Genomic DNA, 19987 nt, shown 5'->3' with positions numbered 1-19987 from the left:
ACATACTCCCTCTCCCCTCACCCCCCACCCCACCTCTTCCACCTCATGGATCACATCATCCATACACAACCATTCCCCACTCACCCCTGTCTCTTGTCCTCTCCCGTCCTTCCTCAACAGACATTCCCCTTTTCCCCAAAGCCCCTTTTTACCCCATCCATCCATCTCATCCTCGGTCACCCCCTCATGTTCACTCTTTCCACACCTCTTTCACTAGTCTTTCTTCACTCATTCTCTCCATGTGTCCAAACCATCCCAATACTCTTTCGTCCATCCTATCTCCCAGCTCCCTTTCCACCCCTGTTCTCCTCCTCACTCTCTCGTTTCTCATTCTATCTAGCCTAGTAACCCCTATCATACTTCTCAGACACATCATCTCAAACACATTCAAACTCCTTCTCTCTTCCTCTCTTATGTTCCATGTTTCTGCTCCATACAGTGATGTCGGCACAATCACTCCTTCATATAATCTCCTCTTAGCATCCGTTCCCAAACTATTTCTCATTACACTTTTTAATCCACCAAGGCATTTACTCGCTTCTCTCAATCTACATTCTACCTCCACCGCCATTCCTCCTTTTCCTGCCACGTTCGCACCCAAGTATCTAAAACTATCCACTTCCTCCAGTCTCTCTTCCTTAATACTCACTTCCAGTCTGCTGTCAATTTCACCCCTTCCACAAGGCAGTCATATTCATCCCATTACATTGTAAATAATTTGAAAAGTTTAAAGGAAAATGTTAACCATGCACAGATTCTCAATGCATAATACATCATAACATCGCATCACATATTCACCCCATGATACTACAAATAATTTGGAGTTCCAGGTAAATGTCAAAATAATACATAGTGGTACGAAAAAATCTCCATGGAAAAATCTAAGGAAAATCCCCAGAAAAACTTATCCAGGGAAAAATATCCAGGGAAAAATTCCCAGGGAAAAATCCTCAGGTGAAAAATCCCTAAATTATAACATATAAAATGAAGATAGAAAATGAGATTTTAGATTACATTTATTTCTTTTAAAAAGTTAACCATGCACAGATTCTCAATACATACATTATAACAGTTAGTCAGATATACATATATATATATATATATATGTATATATGTATATATATATATACACACACACACACACATATATATATACATTTATATATATATATATAAATATATATATATATATATATATATGCATATATATACAGACGCTCCTCTACTTACGTTCATTCGTTTTACGTTTTTTCGATTTTACGTTTGAACTGACTAAAAAAAAATTGTAAAAAAAAAAAAAAAAAATTGAGTGAATTTTTTAGTTAAGCGCGCTCTCTGTAGTTCAAACGATACTTACGCATGACGCTGCGTCCATTGTTTACATGGCGCAAACGACAGACTGAACGTGCCTTGCCTCATCACCATCATCCTCCTCCACCATCTCAATTTATGTTGCTTAAATTTAATTTATTTGAAATTAATGTTATTATTTTACAATGTTATGTGTATATTTAATGATTTAGGGTTGTTTTATAAGATACGGTAATAGAATTTACGGATGTATATTACAGTAACAACTTACGTTCGGCCGTTCGGAACGTAACTAAAACGTAAGTTGAGGATCTGTATATTTACATATATACATATATATATATATATATTTACATATATATATATGATAAAGTAGCAGCCTCTGTCTGTCTGTCTGACTGTTTTTGTTTGTTTGTTCACGAACTCCTAGAGTTTTGTAGATAGACCCCCATAACCATATATATTCTGATACACTATCACTCCAGGTACTTGGATAACTATATTTCATTTTGAAAAAATATTTTGGTTAGGGTTAAGGGTTAAAGTTAAGTGATTTATGGTGTGGTAACACTCCACTACCGTAGTGTCCCCTTAACTCGCGTAGCATTTTTGTGACATAAGAATTAATATGATTAAACAAACCATTGTATGTGTCCATAAATATTATCTATAATTGTGAAATTAATGTTACCACAAACCATGACAGCTTTTGTAAGAAAAAAGCATGTCAATGTAAAATAATTGTATAGGATTACCAAATATTGAAATATTGGTTATTTTTATTTAATTTTAGTGCAGGCGGAAATAGATGATTCACAAACTCCTCTGGGTTTTTGCAGATAAACCCCATATAACCATATATATTCTGAAGATAATTAAACGAGATACATTTCTTCACCTTTTAGCTATAGACATTCATTGTCAAGCGCACATACACACGCACGCAAAAGAATGTGTAAATATGATATTTGTGTTTGTGTATGCAAGTATTTTCAAACTAGGGTTTCCCAACCTGGGGGGGGGGCACATTTGGGAGGGGGAGTGTTTAAAGCTATATTTCATTTCCAAATGTATATATATATATATATATATATATATATATATATATATATATATATATATATATATTGGTTAGGGTGAAGGGTTAAAGTTAGGTGGGGTATGGTTAGTTTAGGGATTATTCTTGAACTCGCAGCAACGCGCGGGTAATTTGGCTAGTGTATATATATATATATATACATACATATATATATATATACATACATATATATATATATATATATATCTGAATAGAATCGTCAATGACGACGATGTCAATCATAATTTCCGACAGCAGTCGACTCAATTCCTGCGGGTGTAGATTAACCCCGAGGTTGAAGGATTATGGAGCCTCGATAGCGTGGTTGGTAGAAGCATAGACTTGCTAACGTACAAGTCCTCGGTTCGAGTCCTGGGACAACTGTCGGGAATTATGTGATATATATATATATAATACAATCATAAGACATTCATATTCATCCCATCACATTGCAAATAATTTGCAAAGCTTAAGGGAAAATGTTAACCATGCACAGATTCTCAATGCATGATACAACATAACATCACATCACATGTTCATCCCATGACATTGCAAATAATTTGAAGTTCCAGGTAAAGGTCATAATAATAAAAAAATGGTACGTGAAATGTTTATAGCGTGTCAGAAATGGGAATGGATTTTTACTGTTCTCTATGATGGATATTGTGGCCTATACCACGAAGGAAAGTCTTGCATATCCATATTTCCAGGGAAAGATCCCCAGGTAAAACATCACAGGGAAAAATCTCCCAGAAAAAATCCCTGGGGGAAAATCCCCAGGGGAAAAAAATCCTAGGGTGTTGGAGATAGACCCCCATAACCATATATATTCTGATACCCTATCACTCCAGGTACTTGGATAATTATATTTCATTTCCCCCCAAAAATTATTTTGGTTAGGGTTAAGGGTTAAATTAGGTGGGGTATGGTTAGGTGAGTGATTATTCAAGAACTATTCCTAGGTTTTTGCAGATAGACCACTATAATCATATATATTCTGAAGCCTTATAACCCAAAGTACTTGGACTACTATCTTTCATTTGTCTATCTGTCTGTCTGTTTGTTCGTTCGTTTGTTTGTTTGTTCAGGAACTCCTCCTAGGCCCTAGGAGGAGTTCGTGAACAAACAAACAAAACCCTAGGGCCTAGGGTTTTGGAGATAGACCCCCATAACCATATATATTCTGATACCCTATCACTCCAGGTACTTGGATAACTATATTTCATTTCGAAAAAATAAATAATTTTGGTAAGGGTTAAGGCTTAAATTAGGTGGGGTATGGTTAGGCTAGAGATTATTCACGAACTCCTCCTAGGTTTTTGCAGATAGACCCCTATAACCATATATGTTCTGAAACCTTATAACACAAGGTTCTTGGATTACTATCTTTCATTTGTCTGTCTGTCTGTTTGTTTGTTTATTCACGAGCTCCTAAGGTTTTTTAGATAGACCCCCCATAAACATATATATTCTGATACCCTGTCACTCCAGGTACTTGGAGAACTATATTTAATTTTACTCGGACGTTTCGGCCCCATTCATATATACCGCTCTTAACTTATTTGGCCTTAAAAGGAATGTTTTTATTTTATTTATTTAATATATGCAAATATATTGTGACGTTACGAGGGAATTTCAAGAATATCTTACACAAAAATTATAGTATATTTTCATTTCCAAGAAAATATCTTCGCATTGGAATTTCAGTCAAATACATAATGGATTACATAAATATTTTTATTGTAGTTGTACAGGGAAGAACATGAATAATGTTATTCTGGAGGTTATGTTCCTTCTGACCTAAGGTCATCTGCTTATCTTTGTACTTGGATGACCACCTTAAATGGGGAGATCTGACCTTGATTTACAAAACCATCTAATTTTAGCACTTGTTATAAAATCTTATATAAAATTACAATTTTATCTGTGATGAACTGTGCTTTTGGTACTTGGATGGCCACCTTAAATGGGGGAGATCTGGCCTTGATATATAAAACCATCTTATATTACCATTGGTTATATAGATGAACTGTGCTTTTGGTTTAGACTTTTTTCTGAGTCACAGCTATCCTGCAAAGACAACTGAGCCAACATATTAATTCTGCCCAAGCCTTGTTTTTCAGGAAGATAGTCAGCAGGAATAGCAGAGACTGTAATTATGATCAGCATAGCTTATCACGCCAGACAGCCATTCAAGTGTTCTTTGGTTAATTTTGACCAGGTCAATGTTGTCTAAATTGGTTGAAAGCGGGCACGAGCTTAGGACATGGTCAATGTTCTGTTCAGTTTCTCCGCACTCGCAGGATGGGTCGGCTTTGAGGCCCCATTTATCCAGATTGTCACCAGTTCTGGCGACTCTGGATCTTGCTCTATTTAGTGTGGACCATTCGCGTCTTGGTAGCAGTGCCCCATCTGAGAGCTCTTCACTGGGTCCTTGCACTGTACTGTTAGGGAGAGTTGTGCTGTCAGACTCCTTCAACAGTGTAATTATGATGACAGGGTGTCCACGACAGAATGTCGAAAAACAGAATGTCTAATTGTCAAAATGTCGACATAATAGATGGCCAAATGCGACATAATATTGAAATATGCATTTCACTTATTATTCGGTCATGTGTGCCTTTTATATTAGTGGTACTTGAGTAATCATGACTAAAAGTGGCTGTTTGAAGATAGATATTGTTTTGAAGACAATTTAACTCGGCAATAAAAACCGATATTTCCCAAATCACTCGACCCATCATGGCCGCCCGGCATGATTTTTTTTATTTATTTATTTAACAACAGTCACTTATACCATTTCAATTGAAATTAAATTGATTAAGGGACTATTAATGAAACCATAGTGAATTGCGATTGCCATATTGCAGTTGATAAAGACCGATGTTTCCCAAATCACTCGACCCATCATGGCCGCCCGGCGCGATTTTCTTTAACATAATAACTTAACAAGTCACTTATACCAGTTCAATTGCAATTAAATTAATCAAAGGACTATTATTGAAACCACAATGAATTGCGATTGCCTTATTGCAGTTGGGAATAATCACACAAAACAAAATTTAATGTTTATTTCTATGTATACTACAATCGAAGACACATCAATGATTACCCTATTCCAGTTGGTGATGAAATCACACAAAACAAAGTGTTATTTTTATTTGATAACCTATTTTATATGTAAAATTCTTTTCACATTTATTTATACAAGTGAAATGATATCCTAACGTGATATTTTGTCCTCCACTATCAATACATCTCATCGTGATTTTTTGTCCTCCACTGTCATTACATCTCATTGTGATATTTTGTCCTTCGTCGACATTCTGTCCGGTATCCCTCTCTAAAATTATATTTTGTCCTCCACTGACATTACATCCCAGCCTACAGATTGGGAGACAAAATTAAGCGAAAGACCTGTAGATCAGATGTGGGAAATATTTCAAAATACGCTTACTAAGATGATTCATACTTACATCCCTGTTAAGGACAGACATCCCCCAAATCAGGCTCGCCCGAAATGGTTTGACAAAGAAACTGAAAAAAGTATTGCTAAAAAGAGACAGGCTTATAAGAAATACAAGTGCTCGGGCGCATCTAATGACTATCAAATTTATGTATTAATACAGAGATTCAGAAAAAGACAATAGAAAAACGAAAACGACAATACGAAATGAATATCGCTGATAAATCCAAAGAGAACCCCAAAGAATTCTATAGTTACATCAGAGATAAAAAGGTTGTTAGGAATCACATTGGTCCACTACTATCTGCTGACGGTCAACTTGAATATTCAAATGAAGGAATGTGTGATGTCTTAAACAGTTATTCTAGCTCAGTATTCGTAAACGAAACACCTCAAAGTGAACTCAAAACGGAAACCTGTGAAAAATCTAGGGTGAACTTACTACGGTAAATATAACAAAAGAAAAAAATTAAAATGTGTATAGAAAAGCTTAGTTAATAAAACACCAGGGCCTGACGGTTGGAATCTTAAAGGAAATGAAAAATTATACTGTTGTTCCATTAGAAATTATTTTCAAGAAATCCATCATATCCGGAGATGTCCCAAGAGAAGCTAGCTAACAAAGGATTACAAAGGCAAAGCATGCCGACAGGAGACCTTTTGATCCATATCTAGGTCGGATGCAAAAAAAAAAAATAATATTAATAATAAATTAAAACTATAACAATGTAAATAACAATTAAAATACATAAATAAATGCATTGGTATAGTTGAATAACAAACAAACAGGTAAATAGTAAATGATAATAAATTGACATATAACTAATAATAAATGAAAATCAGACAGACAAATTATAACAAAACAAAAACAAATAATATAACATAAATTATAATAATTACAGCATCTTACTTAGGTATTTATCTAAATGATTCTTAAAGCTTCGAACTGAACTACATTGCACTACCTGTGCAGGAAGTTTATTCCATTCATTACCTACACGGTTGGCAAAGTTGTTTCTACCTACTTCCAAATTGAATCTATTTCCGGACAGTTTGAGACCATTGTTTCTTGTCTGATTCTCATTCAATGTGAAAATTTGGTCACTTTTGATGTTGTCAATTCCCTTTAAAATCTTAAAGACCTGTATCAAGTCACCTCTGAGTCTACGCTTTTTTAGGGAAAACAGATTCATGTGCTCCCATATTCAAAAGAGGCGACAAAAATAATCCAAATAGCTACAGGCCTATAAGTTTGATTTCGATTGTAGGAAAAATGATGGAAACCATCATCAGAGATGCTATCGAACATCATTTAGAAAGTAACTGTTTGATAAGTGATAGCCAGCATGGTTTTAGACGGGAATGTTCTTGCGTGACTAACTTACTCGAGTTTTGCAACACAGTTATCTCGAATTATGACAAAAGAAACAATGTAGATTTAATATATCTAGACTTTGCAAAAGCTTTGATAACATCAAAGTGACACAATTTTCACACTAAATGAGAATCCGACAAGAAACTATGGTCTCAAACTGTCAGGGAATAGATTCAGTTTGGAAGTGGGTAGAAAGAACTTCGTCAACCGTGTAGTTAATGAATTGAATAAACTTCCTGCAGAGAGAAAAAAACTTCCGCAATTTTGAGCAATCGACTACACTTATCGCCAGAACGTCAGCGGCTATCCAGTTTAATATTACTAGTATTATTATTACTCTCATAACCATTGCTACTTATTTTATTTAGTTATTTACCTATTCATTTAATTAGCTAATCAATTTATTTATCTGTCCATCTTATGTACCTTTTTTTCATTTTTCATCTGACCTCCGTATGAATCTATGGGTCTGTAAATATACTTTGTTCTTCTCCATTCCAAATCTTTGTATGTGTTGTGTTGCACATACATTCATGTTACCACAAATACTCCCTACAGATCCAGAGGAAACAGGTGGCGGGCACAAGTGTTTTCACCGTTGGTGTCTTTCTCTGTGGTGGCAGCACCGTCGACCCCGGTCACACACACGCGATTCAAAAGAATTCGTTTGAGTAGAAACGACTTCATTTGCAAACTTTTATTTTTCTCGTATCTCCAATTGCCAGATCATCTTTACATTATATATTGAGAAGCTGAATGACGAACTAAGAAAAGTTAAACTAAACGAATGTTAGACACATCGTTAAGTAGTCCTGATGGACGTCTAGAATACTGCAAGCGTTATCATCTTGTTCCTTTTCAAATTGACAACACTTGAACTGACGAGAATCGTCTCCGTCTACAGGGGTGGAATTACTTGTAGGCCTATTCGTCCACGAGAGACGACGTTCGTTGAGTTCAAATGTGTGAAGCGAGGCGCGCAAGTGTTCCTGGTGTACACGTTGTTGCTTTTTTTCCGAATTGATTATGTCAGAGTTGCGACGTGGGTCTTTTCTAGCGCTCCTATCCTTGGTGGTGTCTATCGCGACGAGGATGTTGGGGTTATAATGAGGTGGTCAAGGAGAGATGTGAGGAGGGAGAGTGGCAGAACAGAGGATAGTAAAAATTAAAAGTGATCACCATTCTTTTCCGAGTGAGAGTTAGTCTTCAAACATAAATTAATGATGTAAGGTGATACCGATGTCCTTAAAACAATGACTACATAAAACATACAGTCAATACCCCATACATCTCGTGGGATTTGTTCAGATACATGTTTTATAATTATTAAGAGTTATCACCATTCCTTTCCGAGTGGGGGTTAGTCTTCAAACATAAACTAATGCTGCATGACTCTGGCCCGTGGGAAGACACTAAGATTGATAGAAAAAATTACTATATAAAACATACAGTCAGTACCCTATACATGCTTTCTTCTGTGATTGTTCAGAGATATAGTCTATAATTGTGGCGACCACGCCACAAAACAATTCACGAGACGCACGCTGACAGCTGATTGCCCACCCGAGCGTCTGGGCATCTGCCAGAAGGCGCCAAGTCCTTGGTCGTCAACACTCCACATCGTGACAAAGAAGGATGGCTCCCTCCGCCCATGCGAGGACTACTCGTAGGCGTCTCAACACTAAAGCAGAACCAGACCACTACCCACTGCCAATATCGCCGACATCACATCTTTCCTCCACGGCGCAAAAATCTTCTCGAAGCTGGACCCTCTGAAGGGGTACTACCAGGTCCCCATGCACACGGAGGACGTTCTTAAAACAACCAATAGTTTCAGCGTTCACTACATGGTTACTAAGTCTATTCCATATGTTGACCACCCTAGTAGTAAGCCAATTCTTTCCCCTTTCCTTCTTAAATCTAAATTTGTCCAATTTAAATCCATTACTGCGAGTCCTGCCCTGTTGTCTTAATATGATGACCTTGTTTGCGTCACTCTTGTTGAAGCCTTTTGATCCATTTGAACACCTCTATTAGATCACCCCACACTCTGTGTCTTTCCAGAGAGTGTAAGTTAAGGTGTCCATGCATCTGCCCATGTATCATTTTGGTCATTCTCCTCTGTACTGATTCTAGTGAATTGATGCCCATTCTATAAGACGGAGACCAAAACTGTACCGCATAGTCAAGGATATGTCTAACTAATGCTAGAGTTTTATAATTACCTCTGCACTTCTATTCGTAACCGTCATGGCAATGAAACCTAGTGTTTGTTGTCTTTATTCCCGGCGCTAATGCACTGTTTCTTGGATTTAAGGTCAGGACTCACTAGAACTCCTAAATCTCTCTCGTACTCAATTTTCTCTAAAAACATGTTATCTAATCTATATCTACTTTCGGGGTTGTGTAGCCATACGTTTAACACGCTGCACTTTGAGATATTGAAGTCCACTTGCCATTACACCAACCATGTGAACAATAAGTTAGGATCATCCTGCAGAATCTCGGCGTCGTCTCCTGACCTAATCAGGCGTCCTATGTGAGTGTCGTCCATAGACTTACTAACATCACCATTAATTCCATTGTCCAAGTCGTTTGTGTACATCATGAACAAAAAGGGACCCAAAACCGAGCCTTGGGGAACTCCACTAGAATCACTCTCCCATTTGGATTGTACCCCATTTATGGTGACCCGTTGTTTTCTGTCACTGATTCAAGCTCTAATTCATTCTAACACTTTTCCTCCTATGCCATGGGCTTTGATTTCATTTAGTAATGTCTGGTGGGACACTTTGTCAAAAACTTCGGCGACATTACGTACGGACAAGTGAAAATGATGACCTAGATAGTAATCCATCCAGGAAGAAGAAAAACCGGCAACATGAATAAAACGCGGTTGGCTTCCAACCGGCGAATGAAGGAAGGAGATTACTAAACACTGAGTGGCAAAAACGAAGAACGAAACATTGAAGAACAACAAGATGCTGGTATTGGACGTAGCGCTAAAGAGTTGGAAACGGAAGGCACGTATGGTGAAAGAAAAATAATCTATTTCCCCAACAATCTTGAAATGGACTTCAACAAGAAACTGCAGTGGGCTCTTAGGTTGAACAAAACGCATCCAGAATTCATGTAAGTACAGACCGTACAAAACTGTGAGGAACGATGAAGCAGTCAATATACTAAGTACCAGGGGATTTGAGAAAGTGATTATGGAAGTTCCCAAGGAAAATGACAGTAATTCCAATATTCAATGTGCATGGATCCGTAGGACTTGTTAGCTGATAAAAGGGTTGCTTGGGCTAAAAGGCGAGAAGGTACGTGGGAAGGGTGGAAACAACGCCCCAAGTAATTGCAGAAATGAAAGATAATATACCTGAAAAATACTTGTACCATGCTTAGGATATAAGAAAGTAGCTATATGTAATGAATCTCCTGAAATATGTTATGAGTGTAGTCAATGGGGACACATAGCCAGAAAACAAGCGACCTCCTGGCAAAAACGGGCTGGTTGAAAATTAATGAGAACGAAGGGAAAAGGAAAGAAAAGAAAAATCCAGGAGAATGTTCTCTTGCCAAGCACACAAATCAATGTTGTAGAAACACTTGTAAGTGAACGAAGGGAATTGAAAAATATTTGCACCCAACTATCTTCTTTCCTCCAGTCTCTCTCCCTTGATACTTACCTCCAGTCTGCTGCCACTTTCTCCCCTTGTATATCTCATCACCTTATTTTTTCCCACATTACCCAGCCGCGGATTTTTTCCTCTTAATCGATATGTCCACTGCTTAGTGGCTTAGTCTTCATTGTCGAAAGGGGCAACAGACGCTAAACATCATACGGTGGTGCAGTCTAGATCTCTGCAAAATAGCAGCTAACGATTATATTCAGATACAATTAATACTACAGGTAGTTCCCGTCGTGAGCGGCCGTTTCGGTTCCGGATGTTGCGGCCTCACGAAATTGTTCACTCCAGACGTTTCGGCCCCATTCATATATACCGCTCTGAACTTATTTGGCTTCAAAAAGATTTTTTTTTGTTTTTGTTTTTTTTGTTAATTTAACAAGCACCTGGCTTCGCCAGCCACGGCTGCGCCGTGGGTGCTTGGCCCAGTTTTACCCAACAAAGTAATGCTTCATAAAACCTTCAGAAACACTGTCTTCAATTTGTCCATCAAAAGGTTCAAGACTGTCAAACATTTCATCGGAATATTGAAAATCTTTGTTGTTTCGTAGAGAATCATTGAACTTAATCACCTTTCGATGAAATTCCCGCACAGATTCCTTAACACAAAAATTCTTGATAGCCTGGTAGCTTGGAAAAGTTTGGGCATGTTCATTCCATAGTCGGCAACTCAAACTCTTATCATTTTGTAAAGCGGCTTTTGAAATTTTCCGAGTACCTGTAACCCACTTCCAAAAATGTCTATGACGCTTCTTTTTGTCGGCTTCGGTTTCTAAAGGCATTGTTCCTGGTGATCCTCACGGTTAAAACTTTTATTATACACGTGTCCCTTTTTGCCGGTTCAGTGGGGGACAAGCATACACCCGGGTTCATTAAAAGACAGCCGGGAGTAATTTTTTTTTAAAGTTATTCTTAGATATAGACAAAGATGTTGTGACTTTACAAGGAAATTTCATGAGTAGCTTTCACAAAGATTACAGTATATTTTAATTTCCAAGAAAAAATCTGCAATAGAATTTCAGTCAAATACATAATGGGTTACGTAATTACTTTTATTGTCAATTCTATAGGGAAGAATATGAATAATGTTATTTTAGAGGTTACAAGCACCTGGCTTCGCCTGTGGCACCTGGCTTGGCCTGTGGCACTGCTCGCTTCGCTTCGCTTGAAAATCTTTGTTGTTTCGTAGAGAATCATTGAACTTAATCACCTTTCGATGAAATTCCCGCACAGATTCCTTAACACAAAATTTTTTGACAGCCTGGTATAAGCTTGGAAAAGTTTGGGCGTGTTCATTCCATAGTCGGCAACTCAAACTCTTATCATTTTGTAAAGCGGCTTTTGAAATTTTCTATACATAAAAACTCCATAAAATATGGACAAGTTAACTCCGCTGTGTTCCTTCATGCCAGCCAAAAAGACCATAGATTAGATTGGGATAATGCATCAATTATTTTTAAATCACACTGTAGCTATCGAAGGAAAATTGTAGAATCTTCTCTAATAAAACATTATCCTAACTTTAATACCTCAAAAGGTCAGTGGCCCCCAGATTGTATTACGAAGTTAGCGGTCAACAAAATAATGTCAAGAGCGGTCGGACAAAATACCACCAACTGTCCTTCCTTGACCCAACTATTTCAAGGGCATGTAACCTGAGTCCCCCCACTTTCCCCATCCCCTTTTATGTACCCCTCACTTCCTCATATATACTTGTACCTTAACTTCTTGTAAGCATTCTGCTGAAGAGGACTACAGATAGTAGTCGAAATATACAGTTTCCCTGTACTTCCGTCATTTTTTCTCCGATAGTGGGTTTATAGTGAATATATATCTATTTTTTTTTTCACCAGAGCCATTTTTTTAACTACCAGAGCCATTTTTGATACTCCCAGAGCCATGTTTTTGTAGGTTCGATTTCCTTCAAACTTTTGGAAGGCTAACTCATTACTCATGTGCATGAAAAATAACATAAATTAATTGGTATACTATTTTTGGCAAAACTAAACTTCTAGTATTATTTGTTTCATTGACTAATAATTCAAGCTTTTGATATCCAGCCAATTGGAAGGGTACACCACCAGTACCTACATCTTGGAACAATATCTTTGCTGTTCACATTCCATGTAATACATTTCAACTCATTTCCTCCATTTCTTTGAAGATCCTCTCCAATTTTCTCTGTCGTTTCAATTACATTTGGGATTATAAAATGTTGTCTTACAGCACTGACCAAAAGGGTTGCATTGTTACCTGCACTCTCTCATTGGTTTTGTTACATTCCTCATTTTCTATTGAATAGTTTGTCTCAACTTGTTTAAAAGAATCAGGTCCCTTACTATCTTTATTTTCCCTTGGCTCTTCATTCACGTTTCTTTCCTGTTTGCACATATCATTCAACCAGCTTTCCATTTTCATGAACATGTTTTTCAATTCCCTTGGTTTCACTAACAAGTGTTTCTACAATATTGATTTGTGTGATTGGCAAGTCAACATTCTCCTGCAGTTGTTGTCCATTTTTTCTTGCCTTTTCTTTTTCCCTTCGTTCCCATACATTTTCAACCGGCCCGTTTTTTGCCAGCGGGTCGCTTGTTTTCTGGCTGCTTTGCTACCGGTTTTCCTGTACCACTTGGATGTTGAACAGGGCCTTTTGCTACACAACCTTGAATTTGCATGATGTCCTTGTCCACAACTGCAGCATTTTGGGACGACCTTCTCTTTGTTCTTAATCTTTTCACTACATTCTCTCGAGTCATGATTTATACCACAGTACCTACATCGATAGTTGTTCTGACATTTATACGCTAAGTGGTTCCATTGACTACACTTATAACATATATCAGGAGATTCATGATATATAGCTACTTTCTTATATCCTAAGCTTGGCACAAATATTTTTTTCAGACATATTTTCTTTCATTACTGCAATTACACCCTTCCCCCGTACCTTTTCGCCTTTTAGCCCAAAAAATCCTTTCCTCAGCTAACAAGTCCTCTGGATCCATGCACACTGGATATTGGAATAATATCACTTTTATGTATTTTTCATTTTCCTTATGAACTTCCATAATCACCTTGGTAATTAGTTTATTGAGTGCTTCGTCGTTTTGTACGGTCTGTGGATACCTTCTTTGAACAGGACTTGAAATTCTTGATGCGTTTTGTCACTGCAGTTGTTGAAATCTATTGCAAGAGTGTTGGGGAAATAGAGTATTTTTCTTTCACCATACATGCCTTCTGTTTCCAACTCTTTAGCGCTACGTCCAATACCAGCATCTTGTTGTTTTTCAATGTTTCGTTCTTCGTTTCATTTCTTTTGCCGCCTAGTGTTTAGTAATCTCCTCCCTTCATTCACCGGTGGGATTACTATCTAGTTCATCATCATCTTCACTTGCTGACAATGCTAACTCCATACGTAACGTCGCCATGTCATTTTTATCTATTGTTCCGCTCAGCCAGGGGTATTTCATAGCCGCCGCATACATGCTGCTTTCTATTTTTTTTTTTTTATTCTTTTTGGTACTGAGTGCCCACAGTGTTGCTGCATACTCGAGTTTTTGTTTTATTAGTGTAGTTCATTTTTGATTAATTTCCTCGTCCAAATAGATAAATGTCACTTATATTGACCTCAATAAACTGTAGGTGTCTCCGACTATTTTATTAATATGCTTGTCCGGTGTCATGTCTTTGCTGATCTTCACTTCAGGGTCTTTTTCCGAGATTACATTTTTGACCTCTTCTTCGCCAATTTTATAATCTCTCGATATTCTGTTTTTACTTTTTCCAAATTCCATTATACTACATTTCTTGATGTTGAATTTCACTTCCCACTTTCGAGTCCATTTCCAGATCTTGTCCAAGTCTTGTTGTAATGAGTTGCAATCCTCCTCCGCTCTTACTTTCTTTGGTATATTTGCGTCGTCTGCAAAGAAATTCATATAACACTCTACTCCTTCACCCATGCCATTTATGTATATGGCAAACATGATCGGGGCCAGTACTGATCCCTGTGGGACACCACTTACGATTTCTTCCCAATTTGAGAATTTATCTCTAACTACTACTCTCATTTTCCTCCCAGTCAGGAAGTCTTTCATCCATTCCAATAATTTTCCTCTGATGCCACCTATTGACTCTATTTTCCTTATTATTTTTCTTGTGTGGTACCTTATCAAATGCCTTTTGTAGGTCCAGAAAGACACAGTCTACCCAACCATCTCTCTCCTGTATTATATATATTAATCTCGAGTAGAATCAGATCAAGTTTGTTGTACATGATCTTCCTTGTCTGAATCCAAATTGATTTGGATTCAGTATAGTTTTTTCTCCCAAATGTTGAACCCATCAATTTTTGATGACCTTTTCGCAAAGTTTTGCTACTGTGCTTGTCAGGGAGACCGGTGTGTAATTTGATGGATCTTCCTTGTTTCCTCCCATATATATCGGTACAATGTATTCTTCCAGTCTTGTGTGTGTTTGTGTGTGTATGTGTGTGTGTGTGTGTGTGTGTGTGCGTGTGTGTGTGTGTGTGTGTGTGTGTGTGTGTGTGTGTGTGTGTGCGCGCGTGTACTTGTTCATGACGCCAACAACGATAATACGATTTTGAGTTTTTGCGCAGTTATGTTTGCGTCACCTTGTAATCCCCCTTATTACGGTTATATGTTATGTCATTGTAAATATAAACACGAAGGTTAAAAAAAGAAATAATATCAATATCCATGATTGTATAAATGGAATTTCCCCAAAGCTATATAAGAGCTGCAATCTAATCAAAGAAAATTATTACCTTTCATAGAAAATAAAGTTAAGAGTAACTATAGTATTTGTCAAAAATATCATGTAGATTTCTTTTCGTCTTATAGGCCTATTCCTCTATTCACTTATCACTATGCCTTTTTTGTATGACATCAGCATATCATTTTATGTATGTTTAACATACACACACACACACACACACACACACTTCAACGAATGGACGGCTTAGAAGACGTTCTGAAGAGAATTGAAGTTTGTGGATCCCAACGCAAAGAGAAGTGCCTATTGTATTTACAGGGTGGGGGGAAATTGCTCGTGGAGTAGTAGGAAAGTAGGGAAAGAGGAAAGGGGGAGGGATTACTGAGGGAAATGGAAGGAAATGAGGAAGGAGTAGACTTGGCCCAGGCAGACAGGCGAAAGGTAAATAAAAGGCCTCCCGATGACGATGAAATGTCTAATAAAAATGTAAAGATTAGAAGTATAGACAAGAGCAATACAGTAGAAAGTGATGAGAATATTTTCCAGGGATTTAAAGAGGGTGGGGGGGACACAAACCCCCCCGACTGACAAGACTAGAAGAGAAGGTCGATAAGATGATCGAGGACTTGGAGCGTAGGTTCGGTCATGTTGACAGTATTATACGAAGAGTTGAAAAATTGGAAGAACTAGAGAGGGCGAACAAAAACTTAACTAAGGAAATTGAAGAATTAAAAAAACAGTTAAAAGAAGTAAAAGATGAGAATAAAGTCTTAAAGGAGAATAATAAGGAGAACAAGGAGGGTTGGAAAAAAATTCATGAAAATAGCAAGATTGCATTTACTGACATAATCAGACAGCAAATGAATGAACAAACTGAAAACTCAGTTATTAAAGTGATGAGACAGAAGGAGAATATAGTAAGAGACTTAGCAAACAAAAAGAAATGTATAATTATATTAGGAATGGAAGAGAAACAACCCAGATAGAACCACAAGAATCAAAGAGGAAAATGAAAAAGTAAGAAATTTACTAGAATTAGTTCAGGAAGATGAACCAGAAATAATGAAACAAATCGAAGAGAAATTCAGGCTAGGGAAATATAGTACAGACAAGACCAGACCAATCAAGATTAAATTCAGGTCACAAACTACGGCTGAGAATATCTTATCCAAAACAGGGAAACTAGCAACAAGTGAACAATATAAAAAGGTATGGATAAAAAGGGAAATGAATAATGAGGAAAGAGAGGAAGAAAAACAGAATAGACTTGAAGCAAAGGAAAAAAAAACGAGATAAGAACGGAGTCAGAAAAAGAGAGATTCTATTGGAGAGTAGTGAATATGAAACTAAAGAAAGTCGACATACATGAGAAAAACAAAAGGGAAACAGAGAACACAATGGAAGTGGCAGAAAACTAAGAGTGTCTTACACAAATATAGATGGATTAATAACAGGATTGAATGAACTGAATGATTATTTGAAAGAAAAAGAACCAGATATAGTGGGAATTGTAGAAACAAAATTAAAAGGTCCACTACCACCCAACAGTGTAGGACATGATGCATATAATTATTGGATTAGAAACAGAGTGAAAAAGGAAGGGGGTGGAGTTATGTTCCTGACTAAGAAGGATATAAACGTGAAGAGTGTCACATATGGAAAGAATACAGTAGAGATGATAATGATGGAAGTAGAAGACAGAGATAAGAAGAACAGAAAGTTTGTGATAAATTATGTGCCCCCAAAAACAGCCTCATGGGAAGAGAGTGAACATAAAAGTATGTTAGAGGACACAAAGATAACATTAAACAAGATAATGGAAGAGGGAGGAAAAATAGTTATGATGGGCGACTTTAATTGCAAAGAAGTCTGCTGGGAAGAGATGACAGTAAAGGGTGGAGACGGCTCATGGGGAAACGCTCTACTCGAGATGGTTACTGACCATACAATGACACAATGGATACAGGAGAACACTAGGTATAGAAATGAAGAAGAGCCATCAAAACTAGACCTAGAAATTACATCCGAACCTAGAATAGTGGACAAAATTGAATATAAAACACCAATAAGTAAAAGTGACCACATATTGATTGAACTGGAACTTAATGAAGAAAAATATATGAAAAGAAATGAACAATACAGAAAAGGAAGAATGATGTATGAAAAAACAAACTTTGATAAAATAAGAGAATTCTTTCAAAAGGAAAACTGGGAAGAAATATACAAAGAAGAAACAACAGTAGAAGAGAAATGGAATATTTTGACAAAAATTTACAAAAAAGGAGTGGAAAAGTATGTCCCAAGACAAAAACAAGAAAAAGAATATGTAAAATGCTGGTACAACAAAAGCTGTAGGGAGTTAAAAGACAAAAGAGACAAAGCCTGGACCAGATGGAAAAAAGACAGAAGACCTGAAAAATGGAAAATATATACCTGCTATAGAAATGAATATGTACAAATGTGCAGAGAGGAAAAGAGAAAATATGAAAAAGATATCATAGAAAAGTGTAAAGATCAACCGAAACTATTCTACAGATTTGTAAACAATAAACTGAAAAACAAACAAGTCTTGGAGAAATTAAGACAGGAGGGAGTTGAATACACTGAGGAAATGGAAATGGCGGAAATTATGAACAAACATTTTAAATCAGTGTTTACAAGGGAGAACATACAACCTGAAGAGAACGAATGGAAAGAGAAAGTCCCCCCTATGGAAGAAATAGAAGTAACAAAGAATGAAATATTAACACACTTGAGTAATCTTGATGTCAGAAAATCGCATGGACCAGATGAAATAGCAAACTGGATACTAAAAGAATGCAGGAATGAACTGGCAGACAAAATACATAGCATACTAAATAGTTCCTTGAAAGAAGGAAAAGTTCCAGAAGATTGGAAAAAAGCAAATATAGTACCTATATACAAAGGAGGAAATAAAGAAGAACCTACCAACTATAGACCAGTCTCTCTAACAAGTACAATAACAAAAATTTGTGAAAGAATTATCAAAAGTAGATGGGTAAAATATTTAGAAAAAAAACAAAGTGTTAAATCCAAGGCAATTTGGATTCAGACAAGGACGATCATGCGTCACCAATTTAATATGTTTCTATTCAAGGCTAATAGATATAATACAGGAAAGAGATGGATGGGCGGACTGTGCATTTTTAGATCTAAAGAAAGCTTTTGACAAAGTACCACATAAGAAGTTGCTTAAGAAATTAGAAACTGAAGGAGGAATACAGGGCAAACTATTAAATTGGATGGAGGACTTTTTGCAAGAAAGAAAAATGAGAGTAGTGATAAGAAACCAACACTCAAAATGGGATGAAGTAATAAGCGGTGTTCCGCAGGGAACAGTTCTGGCCCCAATAATGTTTGCTATATATATTAATGATATGGATGAAGGAATTGAAAGCTATATGAGCTTCTTTGCAGATGATGCAAAACTACTGAAAAGAGTGAAAACTGAAGAAGATTGTGAATCACTACAGAGAGATCTAAATAAGGTACAAGAATGGAGTAGGGAGTGGGAGATGGAGTTCAATACAAAAAAGTGTAGTATAATGGAATTTGGAAAAAGCAAAAACAGAATAACAGGAGCATATAAATTGGGAGAAGAAGGAATAAAAAAAGTAGAAAATGAAAAGGACCTGGGAGTCATTGTTATGAATAATATGTCACCTGAGAAACATATAAATAAGATTTTTGGAGAGACTTATAATCTAATAAGAACAATCAAAGTTGCATTTACATACCTGGATGAAGAAATGGTGAAGAAAATCCTAATCACCCTGATAAGACCAAGATTGGAATATGCAGCAACGATATGGTCACCAAGTACAAAAAAATGTATAAAAAAACTTGAAAGAATACAAAGAGCAATTACAAAATTGGCACCAACACTCTCAAAACTATCATATGAAGAGAGACTAGAAAAACTTGAACTACAGACACTAGAGCAAAGAAGAGAGAGAGGAGATTTGATAGCTATTTACAGAATCATGAAAGGCATAGAAATTACTGACAAAGAGAATCTGATAAAATGGGATGACAGAAATACTAGAGGACACGGAAAGAAAATAAAAAAAGACAGCTATAGAAGAGATTTGAAAAAGAACAGCTTTCCTCACAGAGTAATAGACAGTTGGAACAAGTTAGATGAGAAAGTGGTGTGTGCAAAAACAATACATGAATTTAAAAGATATGTAGACGGGACACTACGAGCATAGCTCCCCCTCCCGTAAAATACAACTAGGTACAACTAGGTAAATACACACACACACACACACACACACACACACACACACACACACACACACACACACACACACACA

General features: G+C 36.8%; 1 protein-coding gene across 2 annotated transcripts in view; it reads right to left on the bottom strand.

Annotated features, from left to right (window-relative positions):
- The window catches only part of LOC143024813 (GDP-L-fucose synthase-like), a 54654-nt gene that overhangs the window by 22990 nt on the left and 11677 nt on the right, over positions 1–19987 (bottom strand). The window lies entirely within an intron of this gene.

This window comes from Oratosquilla oratoria, chromosome 4, assembly GCF_046742065.1.
Source record: "Oratosquilla oratoria isolate Oo_2021 chromosome 4, ASM4674206v1, whole genome shotgun sequence".
In the NCBI taxonomy this organism is placed as follows: Eukaryota; Metazoa; Arthropoda; class Malacostraca; order Stomatopoda; family Squillidae; genus Oratosquilla; species Oratosquilla oratoria.
Note: the sequence above shows the minus strand (reverse complement) of the source record. Positions and strands in the feature narration are given on the sequence as shown.